Genomic DNA, 14851 nt, shown 5'->3' with positions numbered 1-14851 from the left:
ATTCCCAGCACTACTTATTAAAGAGACTGTCCTTGGGGCGCCTGGGTGGCTTGGTCGGTTAAGCGTCTGACTTCGGCTCAGGTCATGATCTCGCGGTCCGTGAGTTCAAGCCCCGCGTCGGGCTCTGTGCTGACAGCTCAGAGCCTGGAGCCTGTTTCAGGTTCTGTGTCTCCCTCTCTCTCTGCCCCTCCCCTGTTCATGCTCTGTCTCTCTCTGTCTCAAAAATAAATAAACGTTAAAAAAAAAAAAAAGAGACTGTCCTTTCCCTGTTGCATATTCTTGGCTCCTATGTTATAAGTTAATTGACTGTATATGTATGGGTTTATTTATGGGTTCTCTATTCTGTTCCATTGATTCTGTTCCATAGTTTTATGCCAATATAATGTAGTTTTAAAAACTATAGCTTTGACATATAGTTTTAGGGGAGCCTGGGTGGCTCAGTCAGTTAAGCATCCAACTCTTGACTTCAGCTCAGGTCATGATCTCACAGTTTGTGAGTTTAAGCCCTACATCTGGTTCTACACTGACAATGCAGTGCAGATTCTTTGTCTCCTCCTCCCTCTGCCTCTCTGGCACTCTCTCTCTTTCCCTCTCTCAAAAAGTAAATAAACTTAAAAAAAATACATTTTAAAATCAGGGAGTGTGATTCCTGCAACTTTGTTCTTCTTTTTCAAGATTTTTTGACTATTTATAGATTTTTGTGGCTCCTTACAAATTTCAGAATTACTTGTTCTATTTCTTTGAAAAATGACACTGTAATTTTGATAGGGATTGCATTGAATCTGTAGATTGCTTTGGGTAGTATGGACATTTCAACAATATTAATTATTCCAATCCATGAGCACAGAATGTCTTTCCATTTACTTGTGTCTTCTTCAATTTCTTTTATTCACATCTTGTAGTTTTCAGTATACAGCAGTTTCACCTTCTTGGTTAAATTTATTCCTAGGTATTGTATTCTTTTATTTATCTAGCTTTTTAAAAGGAAGTGGCCCCTTTATAGCCAACACCCTTGTATAGTGGAACTACAGGTCTTTCTGGGCTAACAGTGTAAATGAAGGAATTCTAATCTAGGATTTGGGGATAATAACAAAGCCACTGGAGTGAAAAAGGTTGCAGATATAATGGGTGAATAATGGATAGTTCTTTTACAGGTGAAATTGAGAACAGAACTGGATAAGATTCATTGTAAAGTGAAAAAAGTTTAAGTTGTCTTATCTCTTGAGTGAGAGATGAGGATGGCTAACTATAACTATTTTGGGAGGTCAGAGAGGGAAAAAAGGGAAAAAAGGTTTTTTTTCATATCTTCCCATTCTGCTTGTATCCACTACAAGTAAATGATGCAGCTGATATTGACAAAAATACCTTGCATAGAATAGCAGAGGCATAGAATATTTCTTTCTGTCGGGAGTAGGGACAAGAATTGATTATGGACAAATCAAAGAGTGGAAGGTGTTCTAAGATCCTAAAAATATTTAGACATCAAGCATTTATAATGGGAAAAATCAGCAGAGATATGGAGGAAATTAGAGAAAAATGGACAGCAAGAGTCCTGCAAAGTAATCAGTGGCCAAGAGAGCTTCAAGAGTTAAAGGTTGCACAAAACACATAACCAATGAACACATCACATGGGATCCTATGAATTTAGATACCGATTAGGATTTATGCCATCTTTCTCAGACCGAGAATATATTTTCTGACTGCCGTTAAGGTTTACCAAACCCAAACATTGAAACAAAGAGATGCAGTAGCTAATGAAAGTCAGTATTGACATCTTTGTGTGTGTAGATGATGGAGTAGGAGCTCTGTTCTACACACAGAGGTGTGCATGGTTCAGATCTTAGTTCTGCCACTATTAGTTCCATGGCTGGGATCTTGTTACTTAAAGTGTCTCATTCTATGTTTTCTTATCTGTAAAACTGGAATAGTGATATCTACCTCAAAGCATTGATGAAATAATCCGGTGAAATAAACAGAATAGTTTCTCAATAAATAATTCACTTCCTTGAATTATATAAAAATATTAAGATGGTTGAAGTACTAATTTCCAGAATTTCCAGCACTAAAATCCAGAATTTCTATTTAGAGTGTTTGTGGACCCCAATCTGGATGGAAGCCTGGAGGCCAGGAAACTTCTCTTGGGGCTGTGTTTCTATAGCAAGAATACTGTTTTTTTTTCATAGCTGTTATATTTATTTGGGTTATCTTTGGTGGGTTGCATGGCTACTGATAAGAGGGAGTGCTAAAGCATCACTCAGTTTGCAAGCCTCCCCTTGGCACTGCTATTGGTGATAAAGTTTGTTGCTTGGTGAAATGGGCCATGTCTCACTATTTTTGTAGACCCTAGCCAGTAGTAAATGAGCATACCAGTCAAAGTTGATGGTTATAGTTATACTGCGTGGTTGCTGAGAGCCCAAGCTGGGTGACAACTATTAAATCATCCTGTAGAAAAAGATTCCAAGAGGGAATGTTAGGTCAGAAGGCCTGCTTATTAAATCTCTGAGATGACGGTTTTCTATGTCTCACTGGAATTCACAAACCTCAACGACTGTAGCTAATAGGCCTGAATTTTCTCAACAGCCCTTTCTAGAAGGCATACAGGAGAGTGGCTGAGCAACTTCTGACTGGGATTTTGACTGTTTTTATGAGCAATCCTTGGGTCTTTCTAAATACACTCATAAGGTAAGAAATTCCCTTCTGAAAGCAAATAAAAAGCTCTACAGTACGTGGTCAAAGTTTAACTTCGAAATGAGATAAAAACTGTTTTGTAAAGTCTATGTGTAGAGTTTGAATGAGTCAGACATTTGGGAAAATCTTGGAGTCTCAAGAACAATCCACCAATCCTGCCCCAGACTCTGTAATAACACAGAATCTGAATTTTATCACTTATCTTCAAGGTCAGCTTTTTAATAAGGATTGTGTATTATTAAAGAAACAGAAATCCTCATATACACATATGTTCACACCATCGAAAGCTTTGTAGTAGGGGTATCACAGGGTAATTGAGCAGGAACTAGGAGTTGTGTGCTTAACATCTAGTTGCCTATAGCAACCAAAAGAGAATACTTAATGTTTCAGGGATTTTGTTCTGCTTTTATTGTTGCCTTGGGGCCATTGCTCAATTCTGGTGTTTTCATAAATGGATTGTAGAAGCTTTTGACCTTTCTCCTTTCACTTCTTCCTCTTCTTCCTCTTCTTCACCTTTCTGGTATGAAAAGTCTTTTTTATGATACTACCTGATCTTTTCCAATTTTCTCAAGTGGGATTTTAAAAATTCTCAAAATGAATGGGACTACTGTGCGAATGTGATTCAGAAATTTGTCATTGTGATCTGCCGAACTGTTTAGGCTTATTTAACAGGGTAAGCAGATGTCCACTCACTTCTTCCCTCACTATTTCATGAATCTCCCTTGAAACTGAGCTTGGTTGCAATGATGAATGATTTCAGGTAAAGGATTATGGTCACCTGTATATAATGAACTCCAAAGAACACTCAAAATACATTTTAATGCATTTAAACTCCTGTTTACATTAGGCATAAGTAGGATGTCTGGATAATTTTTCCTAACTTGAGTATATACAGTCTTTCTCTGTTGATGATTTTATACTTGTTCTAATTGAATTTCCCTCTTCCATTTATTGTATGATATTTTTAAAAACCTTTACATTTTACAATATGCCTTTTTTGTTCTTTTTTGTTTTTAACATTTATTCATTTTTGAGAGTCAGAGAGAGACAGAGTGTAAGCATGGGAGGGGCAGAGAGAGAGGGAGACACAGAATCTGAAGCAGGCTCCAGGCTCTGAGCTGTCAGCACGGAGCCCAATGCGGGGCTTGAACCCACAAACCACGAGATCATGACTGAGCCAAAGTCGGACGCTTAACTGACTGAGCCACCCAGGCGCTCCTACCTTTTTTCCTTAATCCACAACTAAACATTGGATTTCTTGCATGTAGCTACAGCATTACTTATCCTTGAATCTCAAGAACTTATCAGTTCCTAACCCATAAAAGCTACTCAACTTAGTTTTGACTAGTAATTAAATGAATTAACAAAATATTTTTATATTTCATCCAAAGTAAATGCAAATTCAAAATAATAACAATAACTCATCAAGGTTTCATTCAAAGTGGTGTTCAATTATAGTTTGGTCAATTACTTCTGAACTAAATTAAGACAATGAGCCTTGTTAATTGATGACAGCCCACTGAACAAAGTTGAGAGTGTTGAGGAAAGGTTTGCATTAGTGAGAAAGCACAATATTATCTTTTGCATACTACGGTGATGAGCAGGTAATGAAGAATAGGACTGTTATCATAAGTACAAGTAGAAATCTGACTAACGTACTTGCTAATTTTCTTCCTTTCTGTTACATCTGGTACCAAGATGATGTTCATGGTACACTATCAATGTCACAATTGTTGGGTATTGTTGTGATTGTTATTTTTGAGTAGCAGTAACAATGGATTCAAGCCAGTTCATCTAGAGTCTCTTCCTTAATATGGTTTATGACCAGAGGAGATGGTGTATGAGATTACCTGTATAGACTTTGCCCATCGATAGAGCATATCTAAATGTTCAGAAGAGCATTTAAGTAGAGACCTAACTCTTATCTTGTAAGACCCAGACAATGATTTTGACTATGTATCAATTCTCTTTGAAAGTAATGCTCAAAATGCTATGGCTTTAGAATAAGCAAATGAATAATAAATTTGAGAACATATAAGTAGTACAATTCTTAAAATTCTGTAAGAAACAATGAAGAGTCTATTAGGAAAACATTTGGAATACATATACAAGCAATGGGTGAATTATTTGAATTCACAGAGTTTACACAAACCAAATCTAACAGAAATATCAGATAGAATAGAAATATTACATGTAGTACATTATGTATATTATTTATGCATATAGAAATATTAGAATAGAAATATTATACATACTATTATACATATGACATATATACAGATATTTTATATGTATACACACATATACATATACAATAGAAAAATAATAGAAACATGGGCAAAGGATTTGAATAAATATCAGAAAATATACAAATGCACAAATAAATAATAAATTTTACTTAAAACTAAAGGCATACAAAACAAATCAGAGAAGTGATTTATTAAATATATAAATATATTGTCAAAAAATAATGTGTGGTATTATTTCTTATAGGAAAGATGGTGGGATAACAAGGCTCTCATACTTTGTTGGTGGAAGAATAAAGTGGTGTTGTGTATTTAGAGAGTAATCTGATATCTGACAAAACCAAAATCCACACAGATTTTGACATATTTTTAGTGAGTCATTCAGTAGTCATTCTTACAAAAGAACGTTAAGATGCAATAAACCTTATGTCAGCATTTTTAGCTATTGGAAAAACCTGAAAATATCTTCAATTTTCACCAATTAACCCAGTTAGGTCCTGGTTTTCACCTGCCCCCTCACTGGTTTTCTGTCTGTTTAGCACTTGTCACTCTTAAAAATATGCTGGTTAGGGAATAAATTATATGATCACCCTCCAATATGGAAACAGTTAATTTAATTATGGAAGAAAATATGGCACACATGGATCTCATTTTTCATTGTATACCTTTCTACACTGTTTGAATTTTGCCCATGTGTATGTACTACTCTTTTTGCTTAGAATATTTTTGGTAAAGTGTGTGCAACTTAGTTATTCTCTGAAATTCAATTAATGGGAATAAACTTTTACATTCCTACACAAACTATTGAGAATCACTGTTTTTATGGTTACTTTGAGAGGAGATAAACATTCCTGCTGAACCCTGAGGTTCTAATTCTCTGATTTTGATGCAGACTAAATTCTAGTGAATTAAGTTTTGTTTATCGAGGAACTGGAGTTTGTTCTATGTAAGACTATCAAAATCTCTTAGTTTGGTACTAGTATAATGCTTGTGAATTTCATAAGCAGATGTTAATATTTTCTGAATGAAGAAATTTTATGCCTGAAATAATATTCTCAATTTTAGCTTAGGTCATTTAGTGTTAAGCATTATGCTGAAAAATCACAAGACATAATTGAAAAGAAAGTCTCAGCAACCTTTTAATACGAAACAGACTAGAATTGGATGGATAAAATGGTGGGAAGGCTCCTTTGTAAGCCTACTTATTGTTAATTTTGACGGTTCCAGAATCAGGCTGTTAGGGTTCAAATCCTATCATTTGGAAGTTATGTGACTTTGGGCAAATTAGTTGCTTTCTCTGTATTTGAGATTCTTCATCTGTAAAATCAGGATATTAACTGCTATGAACTTCATGTATGTGTCCATCACAAAATTCATACATTGAAACTCCCCAGTGTGATGGTATTTGGAGATGAGACCTTAAGGAGGTCATTAGGTAATAAGGGTAGCGTCCCTATGATGGCATTAATGCCCTTATAAGAAGATGCCAGAGAGCTAGCTAACTTGCTCTTTCTCTCTCCATCCTCAGCCCTCTGAAAACCAGGAAGAGGGTTCTCACCAGGAACCTAATCAGCTAGCACCTTAATATTGGACTTTGCAGGCTCCAGAAGAGTAAGACATAAATGTTCACTGGTTAAGCCATTCAGTCAATGGTATTCTATTGGAACAGCCTGAACTAAAACAATAACTATATCTAATTCATAGATGCATTTGTTTCCTATGACTGCTGAGACAAATCACCACAAATTTAGTGACTTAGAGCATCATATATTCTCCTATATTCTGGAGTCAGAAGTCGAAAGTGATTTCACTGAGTTCTGATTTGACTTAACAAAATACAAAAACCCATCAAGTATCCTTGTATCTTTCCAGTTGCTTTTTTCCTTATGGTCTTACTTTTCCCTACACCTGTCTAAATGGGGATTGTTTTTATTTTTCACTCTTTCAAACTACCACCTTGACAAGGTTCTCAAACCTTGTGGCATATTCGTATTGCCTTAGGAGTTAAAATGCAGTACTTCCAACCAACGCAGTTAGATTTTCTGGGGCTGGGAAACGGGAGTCGTTTTTGTTTGTTTTAAAATTTCTTTGAGATTCCAAGGAGTAGTGACATTGGAGAAAAAATGTACTTCACTGTCCAAAGTGTGGTCATCAGACCAGTAGTTTGGGCATTACTGGATGCTCGTTAGAAATACAGAATCTCAGGGTGCCTGGGTGGGTGGCTCAGTCAGTTAAGCGTCTGACTTTGGCTCAGGTCATGATCTCACGGTTTGTGAGTTCGAACCCCGCGACGGGCTCTGTGCTGACAGCTCAGAGCCTGGAGCCTGCTTTGGATTCTGTCTCCCTCTCTCTTTGCCCATCTTCCACTCAGCCTCTGTCTCTGTCTCTCTCTCTCTTAAAAATAAGAATAATAATGGCACCTGGGTGGCGCAGTCGGTTGAGCGTCCGACTTCAGCCACGTCACGATCTCGCAGTCCGTGAGTTCGAGCCCCGCGTCGGGCTCTGGGCTGATGGCTCAGAGCCTGGAGCCTGTTTCCAATTCTGTGTCTCCCTCTCTCTCTGCCCCTCCCCCGTTCATGCTCTGTCTCTCTCTGTCCCAAAAATAAATAAAAAACGTTGAAAAAAAATTAAAAAAAATAAGAATAATAATAAAAAAAGAAATACAGACTCTCGTGCCCCACCTGAAATGTACTAGGACAAAGGGTACATTTTTGAAGTCCTAGACGATTCATATCTGTATTAAAACATAAAAAGTACTTACTGATGCAGATGACTAAATTTCAGCACTTGTGCTAACTTTTGTCCTATGCTCTCTCTCTGTTTCTACTATCATTTGCTTATGGAATAGCTTTACCTGTATCATCCAGTGAGGACCTCACACTGAACTTAAACTTACAATTGAACTAATCTTTGCTCTTCCAGTCATGTATCAGCATTTTTCTCTGAATGTTCACCTACGAATAATATCTCTGCTCATCCTGCCTTTATACTTTCTAAAAAATTGTCTCTTTTAAAAAACTTTTCTTTTACGCACAGTCCGATATCCTTTTATAATACTATTCCAAATCTCTCACGTGTCATTCCTTTCCATTTGCACCATCAATGCAGACATAATTACCTCTCACTTGAACTTTTCAGATTACTTCTTCACATAGATTTTATTTGAGTATAGCTGACACACGACGTGACATTAGTTTCAGGGTACAGTGTCATAATTTGACAGGTTTATACGTTATGCCACGTTCACCATAAGTGTGGCTACTATCTGTCCCCATACATCGCCATTACAGTGTCACTGACTGTATTCCTTATGCTCTGCTTTTTATTCCTGTGACTTACTCATACCATAACTGATGGCCTGCACTGAGATCGCTTCTTAACCAATCTTGTTGCCTTCGGTGGCTCCTCACGTCAATCTGTTGTGCACACTTGGGTTAACCCTCCTAATACACACCAATATCAGCTGGCACAGAGGAGCGCCTACTTTTAATGATCTCTGGAAGTGATGGCATATCTTACCTGAGCAACTCATTCATAAACTTCACTTTAAGTGAATTATAATCTACCATTTTAATAACCAGATTAAAGTAATTTTCACATTTTCTAATTTCGTTGAAGATGGAAAACTGGTGACCATAAAACAGAGTGCAGGGGCACCTGCATGGCTCAATCAGTTAAGCATCAGGCTCTTGGTTTCAGCTCAGGCCACGATCTCATGGTTCATGAGTTTGAGCCCCACATTGGGCTCCACACTGACCACGTAGAGCCAGCGTGGGATTCTCTCTTTCTCCCTTTCTCTCTGTCCCTCCCCTGCTCATGCTCTGTCTCTCTCTCTCTTAAATAAATAAATAAACAAACAAACTTAAGAAAAAAACAACAACAGTGTAGATTGGCAAAATCTAAAACAGTCAAAACAAGAGACCACAAAGTCCTTTGAGAGCAAATGCAACAATAAGAAATTATTTTCACTTTCTATTAATTTAGAAAGTGTCCTGCATGTTTGTCATTTAATTTAGTTATTCTTTCCATCACTTATTATTCAGATAAGAAATTATTAAAATTTCTAATCACAGCTGAGAGTACTTCATGTATTTCCTCAGCAACAAAATGTAATAACATTAGTCATTCAGATTATGTCATTTTAATAAGTTTGAAATTTCTTTCAAACAATAACCATGCCATGTAAGAATTATTAAATTATATCTGGTTTCCAATATTAATGATAATGTAGTTTTCTACTTAACTTAGCCATTACTTTTTAAAAACAGAATGGAAAAACTCAAGCTCAGTAAGGGGATACTTTTATTTCTTTAAAATGTTTAGGCTCAATTTAAAGAATGAAGCAAGACAGTCTTAACAAAATAGATTTCTTAAGTTTTTTCATGGGGAATTTGAAAAGTTTCTAAAGAAAAGTACTTGCAGAATTCCAGAAACTCAATTTGTGTTTGCCTGGACAAGGAGTTCGTTGAAGAGTAATTGGAAGAAACGAGGTTGGTTAATTACTAAAATAATTTCAATTAAATTGATTTATCTACACAATGCCCTTTCCTGTTTAGTATTTATATGATCTATTAATCAGAGAATTGCAATAGAAAATTCCTGGGTCCTTGGAACTGCTTTTGAGTCCATGAGGAAACCCAAACAAATTTGCTATCCATTTAATTCTGTTTCCTGATGGGCAAGCATGTTTCCTGAATTCTCAAGAATACTATAAGAATACTCATTGAGATACTCCTGATAGGAACATTTTCCACATCATTTTTTCTAGCATAGAAAAAAATAACTGACTCCAAAAAAAATGTTCATTAGCTGTGTATTTTTTGTTCACTATTTAAATTATAGGACTAATTCATTTCCACTTCGGGTGGTTATTAAACAGAGACAGATTCTGCTGATTTAACTAACAAATGAATGATAAAATGGAATGAACGTTTGATTGCTACAGCCACAGTAGGCAGCAGATGTTTAAAAAAAGCAAAACCACAAATTCTAACCAACAATTTAAAGGGTTGAGTCCTCCTCTGGGAAAAAAATTGAGACAGCATTTTTGGAATCTCCCTTGCCCCAAACACTGAAACAATTTTCTAAATATGAAATTTCATAGATACCAAGATATCATAGAACAAACAAGTAAGTCTTTTCTCAATTTCTCTATGGGAATTTCAGTAAAAGTTCAAAAATTAGCAAAGTAATGAGCCTATGCTTGAGTTAGGGGATCAGGAAGGGAGTTGCAGGGTCTAAACAATTGCAATTTTCCTCTTTTATGTACAGACCACACTGGGTGAATGTGAAGATGAAGTGAAAGTGTAAGGGGGCTGGGGCCACTGGTACGGAGGGGGAGATGGCTGCCTTGGATGCCATGTTGACAACAAAGAGAGTGTTACATCCTGGCTTGGGTTGTTGAGTTTATTTGGAAGCTGCCATTCTGATGCTCTAGGTGAGGAGAAGCCTGGGTTTAGATGCCTCTGGAAAATGGAAGAAAGTTTTATTCCCAAACAAATGTATACATTAATGTAACTGGCGGTTTTCATCCTTTGACTGAAGTATGAAGGGGGGGGGTGTTTTGACTGCTTGTCTTACAGGGCTAAGTTCACTGGGTTCAAAGGCACTTAAGTACATATAATTACAAGAAAGGGACAGCATCACTATTCTGCTCATCCCCACAGATCCAGAAATTTTGAAGATCTAAAGTGGAAGAAAGTGTTTTCTTGCCTTCTTTGTGCTACTTATGGGCTTCTGGGACTGGGGACCATACAGCACACAGATTAAGTACATAGTACAAGTACATAGAGACTCATGCCTGTCAATTTTGAATATAAAAGTAAAAAACAAAACAAAAAACAACTTCCATTATTCACTGATGAAACCCAAAGTACTCGGATTTACCCATTTTAGAGTTAGTAGTTCTGTAGCCCTACCTTCTCTTGATACGGTATGTATCAAGGCAAATCCCTTGCGGCCCCCCTCAGAAACCACCATCTACTATACTCCATGCAGAATCCTGACAGTGTTTGCAATTTATCTGAGGAGAGTAGATAAGTGACATTTTCCAAACTTAATTTGAATCACTTTTCTTCAACACGTACTGCCTTGACAAAAAAAAAAAAAAAAAAAAAAAAAAAAAATGGCCAAACAAACAAACAAATAAAACATTTCTTCCAATGTTTGCCTGATTGGAATTGTCATTTTTCCAAAGAGGAATTTTAGAGGCATCTTTGACCCCTCTCTTTCCTTAATTTAAACATGTGTTCATTCACCATATCCTATTGATTCTACTTCCTAAGTATTATTGATTCTGTCCCTTCTCTAAATCCACTGTTACTCCTTCAACTCAGGCCCTAAATTCTCTTGTGTTGACTGCTCTATTGGTTTTCTAATCGGGTACCATGTTTTCAGCTTTTCTTTCTTATGAACCCTATACTTTATTTTATAAAAATCTGAAATGGATTACCCTATTTCTCCCATTAGACCAAAACTAAAACCAAATCAAAACAAATCTGAACACTCAAAGGCTTCATAATGCCTGGAGAATAAAATTTAAACTCGTCACTTAGGCTAAAGCCATCATTCAATCAGCATTCTATTCTTTGGGTTCCCAGATTCAGAGTAGAGTTTGAAACATAACACCTTGTAATTATGGATGAATTCAAAAGGTGTGGTGTCCTTCAAAGTCTACCCACTTATTTCCTTTCCTAATTGTCTTTTTCCATTCTGCAGCTCTCCTAATCCCATGTGAAGCCATGTGATTTAGGTACCTCTCCTTATAAAATAGCCAACACAGAATTAAAAAATAATTATGTTCCAACATGGAAAGAACTATTCAGAGGTTATTAAATAATTAATAGAGTTAACCTCATGAATAAAACTGCCAGCTATTATGCCAGCAAAACAAGACAATGGGTTTATTTGGGAATAGAAGAAAATTGCAATCTGGGAGAAGCAAGCTACTGCAAAACCAGTAAGATACAGGAGAGGACGACTGTTTTATAGAGGAAAGAGGGAACTAGGGAGTGCGGTCATAAACAAAAAGTCTTTGGGAGTAACTGGGAATTTGAAGTATAGTGGCTTTTCATTGGCTGAGTTATGACTCTCATTGGTTAGGCTGCTACCTGTTGTTGAGGAAGAGGAAAACTTTCTTCCTCCTGCTGGGATGGTAAAGTAGGGGCTCAAGTAGTATGGGCTTGCAAGGCATGTCTCTTCCTGCTGGGTCTGCAATTGATGATGAGTAGTAGGGCACGAGATCTCCCTTGCTTGCCTCCTGAATCCTTTCTAAAGGAGGTTTCTTTTTATTAATTTTCACAATAGTATATTCTGATGTACTTAAAAGTATAGATAGGTAGATGATAGATAGATAGATAGATAGATAGACAGATAGATGATACATAAATTGATAGAAGAAAGGAAAGAAAGGAGAAAGAAGGAGCAAGAAAGGCCAAGTTGTGCTTACCATTTCATTCTTACTACCATCAATTTGAGTATACTGAATTATCGTGCCCTATTCTGGAATTCTATGTTTATATGTCATTTTGTCAAGCATATTAGGAAAACATGGAAACAGATTTATGATACTTTGATGGAACTAATGGATTTTTCAAAAATAAAAAGATGACTTGATGTGATAGCACTTAAGTGATAAATTTAGATAGAAGTTTCAGTGGAAAAAACACTAGCTTGAAAGCATGTTTTAGACATGTCTTTGATATTTATTTACTCTGAGAACCTGACAAATTACTATATATTTTTCCATCATCTGATTTTATTAATAGCACATTGCTATTTTTTAGACTAATATTTGAGCCTCAACTGCTTAACAGGTGAAATAAGGATATTAATATCCACTCCAACTTTTGATATTGCACAGTTTGATACTATGAAGATCATATCAGATAAAGAAAACAAAGGGCGCCTGGGTGGCTCAATCGGTTAAGCATCCTACTTCGGCTCAGATCATGATCTCACAGTTCGTGGGCTTGAGCCCTGCTTCAGGCTTTGTGCTGACAGCTCAGAGCCTGGAGCCTGCTTCAGATTCTATGTCTCCCTCTCTGCTCCTCTCCATTCATGCTCTGCCTCTCTGTCTCTCAAAAATAAATAAAAGTTAAAAAAAAAAGGAAATAAAATATCCTGAAAATTGTAAAACTCTATGGACATTTATTATTTTTTCTACTCATTCAGCCATTGAATAGATAAATTAAAAAGTACTTATCTGTATATTAATAAATAGTGTTCCACAGAGTTCCCAGAAGATTCTTATATATCCATGGCTATCTTGACATTTATTTTTTTATAATGCTCTTCTGGGAATTTTATTATGAGGAAACTAATTATTGAGCATATTTTCTTTTTTAGTCTTCTCTGTAGGGGCAAGATGCAGTAAAGGTTATGCCAATATATATTTAAAAGTTAGCATTTTAAAAATGGAATACTTTGGGGGGGCGCCTGGATGGCTCAGTTGAGCATCTGACTTTGGCTCAGGTCATGATTTCTTGGTTCATGGGTTTGAGCCCCACATCAGGCTCCATGCTGGCAGTGTGGAACCTGCTTGGGGTTCTCTCTCTTTCCCTCTCTCTCTGCCCCTCCCCAACTCACGCTTTCTCTGTCTCTCTAAATAAATTAATTTAAAAAAATAAAAATAATGAAAATGGAATACTTTGAGTCCACATGAAATGAAAATCCTTTAGACTCTGTGGGTTTTTGTTGAATATTTTATTGCTATGTTCCTATCAAATAATATATTTCTTCAGATTTAATGTTTTACTTTGAGGATGGCTTACATTTATGCATTTGAATACATTTGTTTTATTCCAAATCTCTTTGAAGACTGTATATAAAAATAAAACTTGTAAATTCTCCTTCAGTTGGAGAATTTAATTTATGGTGAAGATTAATGAACCTTCTAACTATCTAAATGTGTTCCACTTTGCTCTACTTTCATATGTATTTGTCTCTCATGGTCACTTGGATTATGCATTCTGACCGATGTAAATTTTATGGGAAATAATGAGTTAAATCACAGCCAGTACATCAGTCCCATTTGGAAATCCACTGACCTGAAGTGTAGATCTCGATGTGTTACACATACATTGAAAATAACGAGTGGTATTTAAGTTTCTCACCATCTTAAGAACAATCCAAAGCGCGTTGGTATTTCCTGTAGCAGAGCAGGCATTATTACTCCCTTCTCACAGATGCCTCTTCCTGGTAGTCTAGATGCTGGTCTGACTGATTCTCACACTCGTACAAGAGAACTTCAAAGGGAAATGAATCAGATTTCACAGTTTTGTTTTGTTTTGTCTTGTTTTTGGTAAGCATGCTGGTATTTACTAGCTTTGTGACTTAGAGTAAACTCACAGTCCTTGAGGACATCAGCTTTCACATCTTTAAAACAAAGGGATTAAAAGATGATTACTAAGGTCTCTTTCAATTTAAAAATGTTACATACTAATTTAAGTGTGAATCTTATTCTATATGGTAAAATCAAATATGCTATCATGGTTACAAGTGTTTTACTGAAAATGTTGGGTAAAAAAAATCAAACTCAATCCCATGGCACTCAGGATTCTTTTAGCACTTTACAAACAGTTTTTTCATTCACGGCTCTCTTTTTTTATTGCCATTTAATAAATTATCTTCTCATAATACATATCATATATTGAGTCAGATAATTTCAAATTAGAAGCTTATTTAGTATAAGCATCACTAACTTTTAAAATTAACTTTCATTTTTTTTTTACTGCCTTTATCCCATATTTTATTAACAAAAAATTTCAAAGATATAAGAAGCTTGACTTGAACACAATCTAGATGTTAAAATATACATTTTGGGCACTTGGGTGGTTCAGTCGGTTATGGGTCCGACTTTGGCTCAAGTCATGATCTCACAGTTTGTGGTTCAAGCCCCACATCAGGCTGTGTGCTGA

Source organism: Acinonyx jubatus, chromosome A1, assembly GCF_027475565.1.
Source record: "Acinonyx jubatus isolate Ajub_Pintada_27869175 chromosome A1, VMU_Ajub_asm_v1.0, whole genome shotgun sequence".
Classification (NCBI taxonomy): domain Eukaryota; kingdom Metazoa; phylum Chordata; class Mammalia; order Carnivora; family Felidae; genus Acinonyx; species Acinonyx jubatus.
Note: the sequence above shows the minus strand (reverse complement) of the source record.